Source organism: Saccopteryx leptura, chromosome 12, assembly GCF_036850995.1.
Source record: "Saccopteryx leptura isolate mSacLep1 chromosome 12, mSacLep1_pri_phased_curated, whole genome shotgun sequence".
Classification (NCBI taxonomy): Eukaryota; Metazoa; Chordata; class Mammalia; order Chiroptera; family Emballonuridae; genus Saccopteryx; species Saccopteryx leptura.
In genome coordinates, this window is record NC_089514.1 from 1,067,637 (window position 1) to 1,083,454 (window position 15,818).

The following is a 15,818-nucleotide window of genomic DNA, read 5'->3' on the forward strand; positions in this document are numbered from 1 at the left end:
GGCCAGCCAGGACACAGAGACGGCAAAGGGGACGTGTGACCTGCTCCCCAGGACAACAAAGCCCAGAGGAAGGACGAGCACTGTGCCCGAGATCAGGGAGGTAGCCGTCGGGGCTGAGACGGGGACATTGGAGCAGGCGCCTGAGGAACACTGGGGTCAGAGTGGGGCCCAGTCACTGCGGGTGGGAGGGGACCAGCCTGCGGCCACTGTGAGGGGTTGAGTGGCTGCCCCTGAGCAAAGGCCGCGGGGAGGGGTTGAGTGGCTGCCCCGGGGGCAGAGACCGCGGGGAGGAGGGTGCAAACCGTCACCAAGCCCAGCCCTGTTAACATCTTATACCCACGATGTGTCCCCAGCAAGCGGCCACGGTGGCTGGGGGCTGGCACCAGGGGGTGGCAGGTGGCAGGGCCAGGTGGCCGCACCCTGAGCCCATCCTGAGGAGGAGGGGGGGGGGCTGGGCCGTGCTGGGGGGCGTGGTCTGGATGAGGCCGCCTGCCCAGCAGGCCAGGGAGGAGGGCTGGGCTCGGGCAGAGCTGCAGGGGCAGCGAGGGGCCTCTGGCCGGGGCAGCGTCCAAAACTCCGGCGGGAGACCCCGAGAGGCAACTGGTGACCGCAGGGCTCTTGGCAAAGCGGGCCGACCACGTGCACGGTGCACACGGACACGGCCCTCCAAGGACGGAGCCGTCCCGAGACAGAGGCGCTGGGCACGGGAAACAAAGTCCACCGGCCAGGGGAGGGCGCAGAGACGGACGGAGGGGGACGTGGCGTCCCCGGCACCCGCGCGGGGAGACCTCTCACACATGGAAGACCGAGCACAGGGGAACTCGTAGACCAGAATGTTCCGTAACCGTTAATCGTCAATCCTCACGTCGCAGAGACGTTGTAATAACCAAGAATGACTTCTGCTTTGGCACCGTGAAGGGGAAAAACAGAAAATATGTTGCAGTTATGCAGAGACTCAACAATGTTTCCTTGTGAAGGAGGCAGGCAGCCGCCCGGGTGGGGGTGGGGGCTGGAGTCCCCTTCCTCTCAGTCCCTCTGAGGGGTGGGGGCTGAGCCGAGAGAGCCCGCAAGGAGGGGACACCCCGTGCAGAGAGGGGACAAGGGCTCCTGTATCTGCAGGCGCCCCATCCCAGCACATCTTCCTGACACACCCAGTGCATGGCTTTTCTCATTCTTTCCCCGGGGCTGTTCTGGCTGCGAGATAGATGAGAACAGAATCGAGGGATCTGACAGACAAAAGGACGCTTTCCAGATGCGTCCACAGGAATCTCGCCAAGCCAGGGAGCAGTCTGGAGTTCAGCATGGGGGGGGGCATGAGAAACAGTTGCCTGGGGACCCAAAAATAGCAGGGACACAACGCAGGCTGGTCCCCTCCCACCCGCAGTGACTGCGCCCCACTCTGACCACCCTCTGCCTGCATCTCAGGAATCGGCAACACGTGTACACACACACACACACACACACCGTGCTGTGTGCACATGTGTGTGCCTTGCAAACATCGCTGTCATGTGTGTACCTGTGCACATGCTTATACATACACACAGATGGCATGACACATGCATGGAGACGGGCGTGCACACGTGTGCGCACACACGAGGGGGAGGCGGGCTATGTGAAGGGTGTGTTCGGATCCTCCCAAACCCCAGTGTCTTCCTTTACGAAATAAACCCACTGACTGTACATCTGTAAATAACTGAAGTTTAAAAAAAACAAAAACAAAGTGACAACTTGCAGAATACTCTCTGGAATCTTTTCATCCTAGTTCACTTTGGTCAGTGCCGACTGGTTTCTCTGCTAAAGGGACGCTGCGGAGGCATTTGGAAATATCGGGGGTTGTTCCTCTTTCCATCCTCAGCAGGACGTCCGGCGGGAAGAGTCGGGAGGCTGGGCGCTCACGGGCACACCCGCCCACGAGGAGCTGCTCTAACGCAGCGCTAGGGAATGTGCGCTCTCCCACGAAGGAATTCCATCCTCTGTTCAGAGGCGTGCGTCGTGGAATTTTCCAGAGAGCCTACCACCTGGAGGGGTGCCCAGCATCAGGAGCCTGGGTGAGGAAGAGCAGGGGACTGGTCAGCAGGACACCTCCCTGCCTGCTGTCCATCCGGTCCGGGGCCTCTGGACCCCTCCCTCCCCCATCACCGAGGCCCCAGCGGGGGAGGGGGCTGGACTGGGCCAGCCCCTCTCCTGTCCTGCCCCCGCCAAGGGGCACGCTTTCTGCAGGCAAAGGCGAGCAGGCTGCCAGGTTCAGAGCCGTGTGGGCTCCTGGCACGAAGGGGTGGCAAGCCACAGCAAGCCCAGGGCATGGGATCAGAGCGGCGGGCTGCCCAGGTAATCCGCCAGGAATGCTCCCTCCTTTCACCGCCTCTCTTCTCTTCTCCCTCTTCTCTTCTCTTCTCTCTCTTCTCTCTCTTCTTTTCTCTCTTGTCTCTTCTCTCTCGTCTCTTCTCCCTCTTCTCTTATCTTCTCTTCTCTCTTCTCTCTCTTCTCTTTCTTCTCTTCTCTCTCTTCTCTTCTCTTCTCTCTTTTCTCTTCTCTTCTCTCTCTTCTTTCTCTTCTCTCTCTTCTCTTCTTTCTTCTCTTCTCTCTTCTTTTCCCTCTTCTCCCTCTTCTCTCTCTTCTCTTCTCTCTTTTCTCTTCTCTTCTCTCTCTTCTCTTCTCTTTCTTCTCTTCTCTCTTCTTTTCCCTCTTCTCTCTTCTCTTCTCTCTTCTCTCTCTTCTCTTCTCTTCTCTCTCTTCTATTCTCTCTCTTCTCTTCTCTTTCTTCTCTTCTCTATCTTCCCTTCTCTTCTCTTCTCTCTTCTTTTCCCTCTTCTCTCTTCTCTTCTCTTCTCTCTATTCTCTTCTCTCCTCTCTCTTCTCTCTCTTCTCTTCTCTATCTTCCCTTCTCTTCTCTCTCTTCTCTTCTCTTTTCCCTCTTTTCCCTCTTCTCCCTCTTCTCTCTTCTCTTCTCTTCTCTTCTCTCTCTTCTCTTCTCTCTCTTCTCTTCTCTCCTCTCTCTTCTCTCTTCTCTTCTCTATCTTCCCTTCTCTTCTCTTCTCTCTCTTCTCTTCTCTTTTCCCTCTTCTCCCTCTTCTCTCTCTTCTTTCTTCTCTTCTCTCTTCTTTTCCCTCTTCTTCCTCTTCTCTCTCTTCTCTTCTCCCTCTTCTCTCTCTTCTCTTCTCTCTCTTTTCACAAAACGCTCCGCTCCCTCCTGCACCTCTCCTTTCAGGATGACTGGACACTCCACAGAGGACCCACCCACGCCCTCCCCTTGAGGCATCCCAGATTCTGGGTGCCCCCCTATTCCCAGAAGTGTCCCCCCCCCAGCCACGACTACAGAGAGGCCAGGCGGGGCTTCTCCTCGGCAGCCCTGGGGGACGAGAACAAAGAGAGAGCACCCGGGTTTCATTCTAGAAAGTGGGGTTCATGCTCATCTGCCTTCACCTGCTTGTGAACCTCAACTGGCTCCTGCTTCCTGCTTCCTGCTTCCTGGCTGGAAAACTGGGACTTAGTCACCCCCTCCCTGCAGGCATCCTGGCGCAGGGACAGGGTGGGGGCCTTGCGGAGGTGCTGGCCTCGTCCTTCAGTGCCCGCTCTCGGGCCTCCTCTGTGGGCTGTCTCTGTGAGCCCCCAGCAGGTCAACCGAGCCTCCCTACAGGGCTGGAGCTTCTGTCCAAGAACGGGGTGGGCCGTTTCCCTCGGAGAGCCCGTCCCCGGACCAGGGCATGGGACAACCGGCCAGATACTTCCCAGAGCCCCAACACCCCCATGGGGACTGATGGCAGAGAAAGTGGGCAAATCCCACCCCTCACGCTTCCGGGCCCCTGTCGAGAGCAACCCTGAGTGAACACGCAGACAGCGGGGACTTACGCTCTGGTTTTGATACAGGGGCGCTCCCTGGGGACCACTGAGGCAGACCAGGACGAAGGCCACTGGGGAGCTCCAGCAGCATGCTGGTGTGGGTCCCAGGTCCACACACTGAGAACGAAGACCAGAGAGAGGACCCAGAGGACACACAGACGTCCACCAGCCAAGGGGAACGACCCTGCTGCTCCTGTGTCTCAGGCCACGCCGAGGTCAAGGGCTTGACCTCTGACCCGCCCTGACATCCATCCCCTGGGCTCCGAAGGCTGCTCCCGGCCACCCTGGCGCTCTGTTCCGCCTGGGCCCGTGCCAAGCTCCCGCCACCACCCAGCACCATCAGCCTGGGGCCTTGTTAGGGTCCTGATCCCAACACGCCCTGCTGGAAAGAACAAGTTTGAGGCAATCAGGGAAATCTGAATACAATACAGCAGGTGGGTGGGGACTGGCCTGGGTCCAGCTGAGGCACTGGGTTGTGAGAGTGCCAGAGAGAGAGTGTGGGCATGCAGGGTGACCACCACGGGCTCCCACTCCTCGGGGAGAAGTGGGGGCAGACGCAAGGATGGCGAATCGATCAATACCAAATCTGACTGACGGTTTCAAGGATCCCCCTCCTCTCTCCCTGGAGACTGTGTGAAAATTATCGTAACAGAAGATATTTAAGAAGGAAAGAAGGCCAGACACAAGCCGGGAGAGCCCGGCTCAGGTGCACGGAGCCCCCCCTTCCTCAGAGGGCACCCCTGCAGTTCACGGCAGCGTGATGACAGCCCTGCACCACGGAGGACACTCCCCGTGACCGTCGCCCCGCTCTGTAGCCGGGGAAACGGAGGCTGGCGTGGCCAGGATCGCAGGCAAGCTACTTGCCCGGGTGAGGCCCCTTCCTTCCGCCTCTGAGGGCTGACATCCCTGGACACAGGTGGCTGTCACATGCTAGCCGCACAAAAGCAGCGAATGAGCGAGAGAACAAAGGCAGACACAAAGCACTGTTCTCGGCCCAAGCCCGTCAATAATTAATGCGTCCCCCCCACCCACCCACCTCTGCCCCCCAGGGCAGCACCTGTCGTCCTCAGCAACGAGCCTCAGGTTCAGGAACTGAGGACGGGCATGCTCAGCCCTCCGCTGTCCCACGGCGCTATGTGACAGGGGCCCTGTCCTATCGGGCCGTGTGTCCCCAGGCCACTGCCAGACACCCCTGGTTCACGGTGAGGGAGAAGGCTCCGTGCCGGAGGCGGCCTGGGACCTCGAGCAGACACAGGCTGCTCTGGACTCCGAATTGCGGGCTCCAAACACATCCCACCGCAGACTGAAACGTCTCCCCAAAATTTGGCCAGTTTTTTAAATGGGTCCAGTCTCAAAGGAAGAACGTGTGAGTGTGACCCCGCAGCCCAGCGGACAGCAGGGGTGTGGCCAGGGCGACCGACCCGCCGGACGGCGGCCTCTTACAGGGACAAACCCTCCTCTCCGCGTGAGACAGGCGGTCACACGTGTCGTCTGCGGGTCCGCGTCCAGGCCGGACTCTGTTCTCAACAGGCGGCCGAAGGAATGACCCTGGCCCTTCCACGGTGTGGATTTCAGGGACACCCCGCAATACTCTCCGTCCAAAGGGACACCCCCCGGCTACAAGGAGAGTCCAGTCAGGCTCTGTGCCCGCGACTCTCGTCTGGGGGGCGGGGTCTCCAAGTCTCCAACACGCCCAGCGCCCGTCTGTCCCCCACACTCAACACTAGGACGACTGGAAACGGGGCTCTTTTCCCAGCGACACCAGCGGGCCAGGCGCTCAGGCCGGCAGGACGCACGTCCAGGGCCCTCCTCTGAGAGGGGACAGAAGCGGGACGTGCACAGAGCAGGGGGTGGCCCTGCGGACGGTCCAGGACGCCCCAAGAAGATGGCAGGCCCCTCGTTCTCTCCCAGGCAAGCGTCAGGTTCCACGCTCTGCCGGGTGCGAAACGGTCCCCTCCCCCCGGAAAGCCGGGGAGGATCCGAGGGAGGTGGTGCCTCGTCCAAGGCCAAGGTCGCACAGCTCCTTCCAAAGCTCTTATCGCAGGACAGCACAAGCAGGCCTGGTCCTCATCCTCGGAGGAGCTCGGCCACGAGGGAGGAGGGAGGGACACAGCAGACACTGCCCGGCCCGGCCCGAGTGTCGGGAGACGCAGGACGGGCGCCCGGGCGTCAGGACGGGCAGCGTGGGGCTGGGGGGCTCTGGGTCCCCTCAGCCCCTGGACAGCTCCCGCCCCTCAGCCTGCCTCCCACCCGCCCTCCCCCCCAGGAAGTCTGTCTGTGGGCGTGTCAGAGTAACCACGGGGACAGACAGGTGCAGACACCCTCCAGCTTGTGAGTGTGTCCTCGGCAGTAAACAGACCGCCCCCGTGAGAGGGCTTCATCTCCTCCTCATGACCTCGCGTGGATCACCCCGATCTAGACGGGGGTGGGCAGGGGAAAAGCCAGACAAAGCCCCTCTGCTGTTGCCCAACATCTCGCCCAAACTGTCCATCACCGCAATCTGGTTGAAATCGTGGCCTCATCACAGGCGGCAGGGACAAAGGTCTCTGATGGGGTCTGAGGGCAGTCAGGGCTGCCGTGGAAATGGGGGTGCACATGCTGCTCCACAGCAGGGTCCCCCACCCTTCCTTAGGGCAGCGGCCCTAGACGCTCCGAGGGGAAGGAGGTCGGATCCTGAGTGCTGCCCCCCAATGCTGCCAGCTCTCTGCCTGCCATGAGCCCGCAGCACCCAGCTCTGGGGGGGTGGGTACCCCAGGCCTGGGCCCCGGCTCCTCCTCCCTCCTGCAGGAAGGGGGAGCACTCTCCCAGCCGCTCTGCCTGCCATGAGCCCGCAGCACCCAGCTCTGGGGGGGCACCCAGGCCTGGGCCCCGGCTCCTCCTCCCTCCTGCAGGAAGGGGGAGCACTCTCCCAGCCGCTCTGCCTCCCATGAGCCCGCAGCACCCAGCTCTGGGGGGGTGGGTACCCCAGGCCTGGGCCCTGGCTCCTCCTCCCTCCTGCAGGAAGGGGGAGCACTCTCCCAGCCGCTCTGCCTGCCATGAGCCCGCAGCACCCAGCTCTGGGGGGGCACCCAGGCCTGGGCCCCAGCTCCTCCTCCCTCCTGCAGGAAGGGGGAGCACTCTCCCAGCTGCTCTGCCTGCCATGAGCCCGCAGCACCCAGCTCTGGGGGGGCACCCAGGCCTGGGCCCCTACTCCTCCTCCTGCAGGAAGGGGGAGCACTCTCCCAGCCGCTCTGCCTCCCATGAGCCCGCAGCACCCAGCTCTGGGGGGGCACCCCAGGCCTGAGCCCCGACTCCTCCTCCTGCAGGAAGGGGGAGCACTCTCCCAGCTCGGTGCTCCTCTCTCCCGGCCTCAGATCCTCACGGTTTTACCCCAGACAACAGCACCGAGCCACCTCCTGCCCCACAATGCTTCCGCGACCTGGTCGGGCGCGCCCCCTCGCTGTGTCCCCTGCACGCTAGGACCACGGAGTCCCCAGGGCACCCTCGACTCCCTCAGTCGGCCTGCAGTTCCTTGGCAGACGCCCAGGCCTGAAGCCCTTCCGCTGTGGCCCGGGGAGCCGCTGTGACGGAGGATGGACATGAGAATGCCCCCTGTGTGCCCTCCACACCGGGCACTTCTGCAAACGCCCAGGGCACCACAGAGTGTCCAGGTCCAGTACGCTCTGGGCAGCGGAGCGGGGGAGGGCCCTTGGCTGGCCTTCCGGGTGAGGACTGGGAGCACATTCTCACAGGGTAAAAATTAACCAGCGGCCACCACGGCGGCCTCAGCCCCGCCCTCCGGGCCGCCCTGCCCACAGCTCTGCCCTCGTCACAGCCCCAGGCTTCCCGGCCACCGTGTCCCCGGGCCCGTCCCCCCACCGGAGCAGCGGGGGAGCCTCGAGAAGCGGCTCTCACAGATCACAGGCCCTGGCAGCAGCCCCCCGACTGAACCACTTACCCAAATCAAAACCAGGCTCCAGAAACAAAATCAGGCCCTTCTAATTGAAAATAAAACCAAGCGACCCCAAAGGCTCCATTTTTTTTTTGTAAGTGAAAGACATTCTTCCTGCTTTCTCATTGCATTAATCACGGAGTTTACACAATCTGTCAGAACAGCGTGGGAGGCGGCCCCTCGTCCCGTCCCGCAGGCCGGGGTCTGCCCTCCCGTGCTCAGGGACGCGGGGTGGACGGGGCCGCCCTGACGGACACGCCGTTCCTCAGCCGCCGTCGGACCACAGACGTCAAGGGTGGGTTCCCCAGAGCGTGTGCTCACTTCTCAGGATGGGGGGGGGTTCCCCAGAGCATGGGTTCACTCCTCAGGATGGGGGGGGTTCCCCAGAGCGTGTGCTCACTTCTCAGGATGGGGGGGGTTCCCCAGAGCGTGTGCTCACTTCTCAGGATGGGGAGGGGTTCCCCAGAGTGTGTGCTCACTTCTCGGGATGGGGGGGGGCTCCCCAGAGTGTGTGCTCACTTCTCGGGATGGGGGGGGTTCCCCAGAGCGTGTGTTCACTCCTCAGGATGGGGGGGCTCCCCAGAGCGTGTGTTCACTTCTCGGGATAAACCCAGAGGGTTGCGAAGCTGGGACCCCCGGCAGCAGCCGGAACAGGGCAGAAGCCGGCGTGCATCAACCGCGAGCACACGGACAGGGGCAGCGTGCACACGCGCGGCTCCGAGCTCAGCCCTAAGAAGGACGGCGATTCTGTCACCTGCTACCGCACGGATGGACCCTGGGGGGGGGGACGGGGACACGATGCTGAGTGAAGTCAGCCGGACACAGGAGGACAAACACGGTAGAGTCCACTTATATGAGGGACGTAAGAGTCAGGTTCACAGACAGGAAGCCCACAGAGGTGCCCGGGGTGGGCGGAGGGGTGATGGGGACAGAGGGGCCGCTCTGCAGGATGACCAGCTCTGCAGACGGAGGTGGTGACGGCTCACAACAGTGTCCACGTGCTTACTGCCCCTGGACTGTGCACGGGGAGCGATCAAAACGGCGGATCTCACGCTGTGTGCATTTTACCACAACGTTTCAAAGCTTGTCCTCTTTGACCTCGAGCAGCCGTGGACGTCCCTCCAAGGACACGGCTAACCAGGCGCTTGCCCAACGCTGTCCACGCTGCACACGAGCTGTAGGCGACCGGAGGACGGACGGTCACCAGGCACCAGCCCTCACGTCCCACGCTGGACACCACGCCGGTGACGGCAGCTGTGAGCGCCCGGGGAAGTGCTCTCGTGGCCGTGCTGGGGCTGAAGTGCAGGACACGGAGCTGCACGTCCGAGCTCAGAGGGTGCAGCGGTGCGCCTGCGGCCGCAGCAGGCGGGAACGCGGCCTCCAAGGCACGAAGCCCTGACGCTTCTCCTGCGACCTCAGCCTTCCCCCTCCTTCTCCAAGACTTCAGCGAGCGCGTCTAAGTTGCAAGTTAGTTTGTAGAAAAAGGGTCAAAGAACAACTTAGAGGCAAAGGCATGTCTGTTACCTGAAAATCTTCTCCTGCCGGAGCAACGCAGTTGACAAAGCCCCGTGTGTGTCCCCCACCCCCATCCCCACCCCCACCCGCTTCCCGGGCCCAGGAGGAGAGAGTCGCCCGGTAACCAGCGGGGAACCCCTGTGTCCCCCCAGCCCTGCCCAGTGCAGACGAGCACAGGTGAGGCGCCTCACCTGCACTCCAGCCTCACACCTGTCCTGAGGAGCTCCCTCCACCTTCCCCATCTCAGAGGCTTGCGGGGGGGGGGGGCAGGGGATTGGACAGAATGGGGGGGACAGATGTCCTGCAGGACCCCAGGAAGCAGTAGCTCTGGAGCCACAAGCCAGACGAACAACGTCAATCACCCAACACCACAGCTGGCGTGGGGCACTGGTGTGAGTCCGAGACCGGACTGTGTCCCACAGGGTGGTGACAAAGCGTGGCTGTACCCCAGGTGTGCGGCCGCCAGCGCCCAGCCCCGCTGCCCGAACTGTCCCTTTGATGTGTGTCCAGAATGCCGTGGTAAGGGGGTGAGGCTCGGGAGACCGGTGATGGATTACACGCGGAGGAGAGGGCGCCAGGGCCCAGTGAATGGGGCCTTTTTGTTCCCGGGCTCCGTGAGGAATGTGTGCGGAACGCGGGGGCCCCAGGGCGACGCACGGCCCGATGCGGGCCTGGTCCCCGTCCCGGGGCGGCCGTGTCCCGGGCATTGGGGGGGGGGGAGCGATGCCCAGGCCTCCAGCCCCCAGGACCCTGCCGGCAGGAGAAGCAGTGTCTGCCTGGAGCCGGACCTCGGCCCCTCAGGAAGACGGGCTTCCCTCCCCCTGCTCGCCCTCGCCGACCGGACCGGGAGCCACTGCTCAGGACCCATCTCAGAAGGTCTACGCTCCCGGGGCACAGAGACAACGCGGAGGGAGGTGGACCCGTGCGCCCACCTGGAGGGCCCCCCGGGGGGGTGGGGAGCCGGCCTGAGCGCCCCCACCGCTGTCTTCTGAACTGAACCTCAGACACACAGCCGCTGCAGAGGACGCGCGGGGTGCTGTCATCTCTCCAGGGAGAAGAGGAAGAGGAAGGCCGGCCGGCAGCGACCACGAGCCAGAATTAGAGGTGAGGGAGGAAGGAAGGGGACGCACACAGAAAGGCACAGCCTCCCCACTCTAGGAAGCAGCTGTGGCCGCCCCGGGGCTCCCCGAGACTTCGCCTGCGTGCCCAGAAAGGGGCGGGGTGGCCGGGGAACCTCGAAGACTTCCGGTCAGCGGAAGAAGTCCCGGCACTGCGGAGGGACCTGGCTCCAATCAGGGACCCCACGCCCTGCACACCCCCAAACTCACCCGCTCGGCCCCTAAGGACTTAGGAGGCACTCGCCTGTGGACCACAGGCCCAGGCTCTGTCCCCAGACAGAGCTGGGTTCCACCCCGACCTGGACCTTTCCGCCCCAACATACCACCGGGTCAAGCCGAGTAAGTTCAGTGAGTCTCAGTGCCCGACTCAGAAACGAGACGGCAGCCGTGTCTTGCTAGATTGGGGAGCAACCAGACTGTGCCCAGAGCAGCCTGTGTCACCCCCACCGTCAACAGAAAGCACTATTCTCACAAGGCTGCTGCGCTGGGAGCAGGAGAGATCCTGCTGCTTACCCAGGGACATCTCATCAAAGGTGTATCTCCTGGAGGTGGTGGCGTTGAGAGCCCGGCGAGTCCCTGGCATAGCTGGGGAATGTTCCCCCAGAGGGAGTTTTCATGATCACTGACAAGGACACCTTAAACACATAGTTTTCATTATTTCGCCGGTTTGGGATAAAATATATCAATTCCAGATCACTGCCTTCTTCTTCTTCTTCTTTTTTTTTTAATTGACATTATTCTTTTTTTTTTTTTTTCTGAAGCTGGAAACGGGGAGAGACAGTCAGACAGACTCCCGCATGCGCCCGACCGGGATCCACCCGGCACGCCCACCAGGGTCTCGACGCTCTGCCCACCAGGAGGCGATGCTCTGCCCCTCCGGGGCTTCGCTCTGCCGGGACCAGAGCCACTCTAGCGCCTGGGGCAGAGGCCAAGGAGCCATCCCCAGCGCCCAGGCCATCTTTGCTCCAATGGAGCATTGGCTGCGGGAGGGGAAGAGAGAGACAGAGAGGAAGGAGGGGGGGGGTGGAGAAGCAAATGGGCGCTTCTCCTGTGTGCCCTGGCCGGGAATCGAACCCGGGTCCCCCGCACGCCAGGCCGACGCTCTGACATTATTCTTTTTAAAAGTCTAGGGGTCACGATGCTGAACATCAGCCCTTCAGCGACCCTGATGGTTCCTAAGGGGCCCAGGCAGCGGCCACCTGACTTCACTGGGCCCCTCCCTCCTCTCTGGCAGGGGCAGCCCCAGTGGTGGCCGGGGACCCGGAGGCGGGGCTGCATCCCAGGAGCGAGGGTGCCGGGCGTCCCGCAGCAGGGCGTTGGCAGAGCGCACGCCTCACGACGGCGCAATCCTGCAGATCGCAGTGTCCTGCTCGGATAGGAGACGGACACACAGCAAGACCACTGTTCCCACCCTGAGCTCGCCCGTGGCGCAGAGCCCGATATGAGGACTCCACACGCCCGCCCGGAGACGCACAGACCGCCTCGTCGGGACGGAGAGCCGCTGACGCACGTCGGGGGGGGGGTGTGAGGTCTCGCCGTCTGAGAAGCAGCGTGGAAACATGGGCCCTCGTGCCCCCACACCCCCCGCCCCGTGAGGGGGCCACAGGGCCTGCACTCCAGCAGCCGGGACCCTCACCTCAGACGGTTAACACCCTTGCTAACAGTCAACCCAACACCTGCTAAACCAACCAACTAACCAGAACCTCTTCTTCTGGATCAACCGAGAGGACTGCCAAGGACTCCGGGCGGACTGGGCTGGCTCCGGGTCACCAGTGACCCCCGCCTGTCCCCCTCCACCAGAAAGGGCCTGGGGTCCGTCCACGGTCGAGATTTCTCCCGGACTTCTGCCCACCCAGCTCCTGTGGAGCAGACTCTGCAGACCCAGCCACAAAACGGAGCCTCTTCCGGGAAACTTCCTGCTGGTCCCCCCCCCCCCGCACAGGAGTCTTGGGGGGGGCAGGACAAAAGCCCCCCCCCCCAGCCCTGGTCAGGCTCACCAGGCTGATGCTGGAGGGGCACAGGGCCGGCACAGAGCCAGGGGGCTGGCGTGGCCCCTCCGTCCCCTGCCAGCTCGCTCACCTGTGCAAGGGGCCTCCACCAGCACCGGGTCAGAACTGTTCCCGTCGGGGTCCCTCATCGCCTTGCCTTGACCGCCGTTCTGCCTCCTTCCCAGGCCAGGCCGTGTGGACCCCCACCACCAAGAAGGCCAGCAGCCCAGGAGCAGACTTTGACCCAGTGACCGTTAGCTCCCAGGGTCACATTTGCAAGTGGCTCCATTGAAAACCATAAAGTGCCAAAGCTACTTAGTAAAAGTCAGTCCGTTTGCATCCAGGGGCTCCCGTCCGTCTGTCCGTCCAGAGGCACAGCTTTGCCTCTCTGTGGGCGGCTTGTAATGGAAGAGTTCCCGTGCAGCCCCCAGCAGAGGGACGCTGCGAGGCCACAAGCAGGCCCGTCAGAGGGGCGGGCTCTGGCACCCACCTTCCAGGCTGGCACCCGAGTGCACCACCCCCGTGCTTCAACCTCCTCACGTGCTACCGCAACCTCCCGTTCTTTGGCCTCAGTTTGGACGTCTGTCGCCCGGGGTTGTTATGAGGGTGAAATGAACTCAGGCAGAGTGCTGCCCACTGGTTTAGGCCAGGCTATTACTGTGTGTCCCAGGCTGGGGCTGGTCCTGTTACAAAGTAATGTTACTATTACTTTGTCTGTGAGGTCAGGACTCTGGCCACCTGCCAGTTCCCAGCCAGCCCCATGCAAAGAGGTCGGATCCTCCCAGCCCAGGCGGCTCCTCCACCCTCCAGCTGTGACTGGGCCCCCTCACAGAAATGCCTTTCTTAATACTTGTTGATTGATTTGCAAATATAGCCTCCCAGGGCCCAAAGAAAGAAGAGAAACCACAAGGACAAGCAAATCGAGCTCAAAAAAGCAGAAACTACAGAGTCTCAAGACTGTCCACAGACCAAAGCCTCCAGGAAAAATACACCACAATGTCGCAAAACGTTGGCCCTGGAGGGCCCGGCAATATTAACGCAATAACCTTCACACTCACTTTCTGTACACGTTACTACGAGTCCTCGGAGATCCTGTATTCATATTTCCAGGGGTGAAAAAAGGAGGGGACTCTGCCAGCAGATCAAAGCAGTGAGGAGCCGGGGCACCCTCAGCAGGCAGCGACAACCCCGAGGCGTTCCCGGTGCCCCTGAACCCCGTGGCGCTTTTATGTTTCAACCTCATTGGAGGTGGGGGGGGTCCCCCGCTGGCCCTGTCTTGGGAATGGAGGGGGGGGGGCGTCTCCTTCCTTCCCGCCACACAGAGTTTCATTCAAGTCACTGCAGGCAGACGACCCGGCTCAGGCGGCAGCGCGGGTGGCGCGCACACCCCGCACGGGGACCCCGCGCCCCTCCTCCCGGTTGTCAGCGGCGGCGCGCGGGCGGGCACATGCCACAGGTGGCCCGCTGCCCCCGCCGCTCCCGGCTGCCGGAGGAGGAAGGCAGCGGCGGGGGACCCTGCCTCCCACCCGCCACAGGGACAGGGGGGCAGGCGCGCGGCGAGACTTGCTGGCACCGGGGGGAGAGGGCGCCCAGCCTTCCGAGGCCCGTCCCGGCTCCCCTCTCCTCTCCACCCCGGAGCCCCGGGACCATCCTGGAGAGTGAAGTCCACCCAGGCGCGCCGCGACAGAGCCGCTCCGGCCTGCGCCCCAGTCCCAGACCCCGACCCCTCCCCCGACCTCCGAACCTGGCCGCCCCGGCCCGCGCCCCCGCACCCGGACCTGGACCCTGGCGGAGCGAAGTCCTCGCATGCTCCCGTGCCCGTCCCCGCGGCCTCGGACCCTGTCTCCGCACCTCCGTCCCCGGACCCCGGCCGAGCCCGGTATCCACGCGCCCCGATTCCCCTCCCCGAGCGGTCTCGCCGCGCCCCAGGCGCAGACGGAAAGAGTGGGGCGGCGCGGCCCCTCCGGTACCTGGGTGAGCGGCGGCGCGGTCCCGCGGGGCGATGGCGCAGCAGGCCGGGCGCCGAGCAGCGCGAGCAGCGCGCGGGCGGGCAGTCCTCCTGGCTCGCGGCCGCCGCAGGGCCCCCTCGAGGCGGCGAAGGGCAATCGCGCCGCCCGCGCTGGGCTGGCCGGTCACCTGGCCCCGCCACCCTAACAATGCGGCCATTCCAGGCAGTCCGGGGCCCCTTGCGCCCCTGGGACCTCCCCGCGGTGGCCAGGTGGACCGGGAACCATCAGACCCAGGGAGCAGCCCGGCTCCAGGTGTTCACAGGGCTGTGTCCCCGGGTGGACGTCTGGTTCCTACACAACTCTTTTCCTTCCTTCCTTTCCTTTCTTCCTCCCTCCCTCCCTGTCCCCCTTGTCTGTCCTGTAAGGGTTATGTATGTTCTCAGGCCGTGAACCCTCCCTACCTGCCTGCAGCTTACAGTCGCATTGGGGTTCTGCACGGGTGGGGGACAAGCAGAACTGGGAGAACCCAAGATGCTTTAGGAGTCCCTCCGAGGTCTGGCCGGGGGAGGGAGGGAGTCAGGGCAGACTTTAGAGGTCACATGGCTTCTCTAAATGAGCAGGATCCAGGGAGCAGGTAGGAAAGAGGCTCCCACACAGACAGAAGCTCAAAGGAGGAGAGACAGGCAGGTGCTGGCACCCCCAAGATCCAGAGGCCTCCTCCCCCGCTCATCTCCGCCTCGGTTTCCCCACATGAAATCTGGAGAGCCGGCATGCTCTCCTCCTCCTGGGGGGGGGGGGTCCGCAGAATGAGAAGTGCCCTTCCTGTCACACAGAGCAGGTTCGCCAACCCCTATGGACGCCTGAAGCCCCAAGGACACAGGAAGGCCTTTGAGGAACTCACCCCACCCTACCTCCAGCAGACCAGGGGCACAGATTGTGTCTGTCACCTGAGCCAAATGCTCTCAGAGCCCCCACAAAGGAAGGCTGGGGGCTTGGAGTGTTTCACCAGCCACGGCCCCAACACAGGGAGGCAACACCCACACTCACCCTCTCCTAAAATGTCTACCCCCTCCGGTGGCTGCCTCCCCGAGCTAGTCGGCCCCACCCACCTGCTGTCCCCTGCCAGGCTGGCTGCGTCCCACCACACCCTTGCTGCTGGGACCACGGTGTCTTGGACGCCCATTCACATTGTGCCTGTCCCCAGAAGGGAGGAGGCACACTGGACCTGGTGCCCCCTGTGCCCTCAGCTAGCCCAGGCGGCTGCCTCCCCACGCCCCCAAACTGCAGACACCCACACTCCCCCCGGTGGGGGGAGCCTTCCCAGACCCAGGCCTCCTACTTCACAGGCCGCAACGCTGAGCTTCCAAGAATTTAAACAAAAACAGGGCACACAGCAATTATCTGAAAAGGGGAAAGCACATTTTTCCCATTCTTACCCATCCAAAAATACCTCAAATCTGAAAACAAACGTCTCGAG

At 63.0% G+C, this 15,818-nt stretch overlaps 1 protein-coding gene across 2 annotated transcripts in view; it reads right to left on the reverse strand.

Moving 5' to 3' along the window:
• Positions 1–15,519, reverse strand: part of TNS3 (tensin 3) — a 146,098-nt gene extending 130,579 nt beyond the window's left edge. The window contains exon 1 of one of the 2 annotated variants that reach the window (XM_066354229.1): positions 15,451–15,519. The gene's annotated coding sequence lies outside the window, so the exon portion shown is untranslated. Of the gene's footprint in view, positions 1–14,362; positions 14,556–15,450 lie in introns of those variants that run through there. The other variant, XM_066354236.1, reaches the window with a different exon arrangement.
• Between the last annotated feature and the right edge of the window lie 299 nt (positions 15,520–15,818).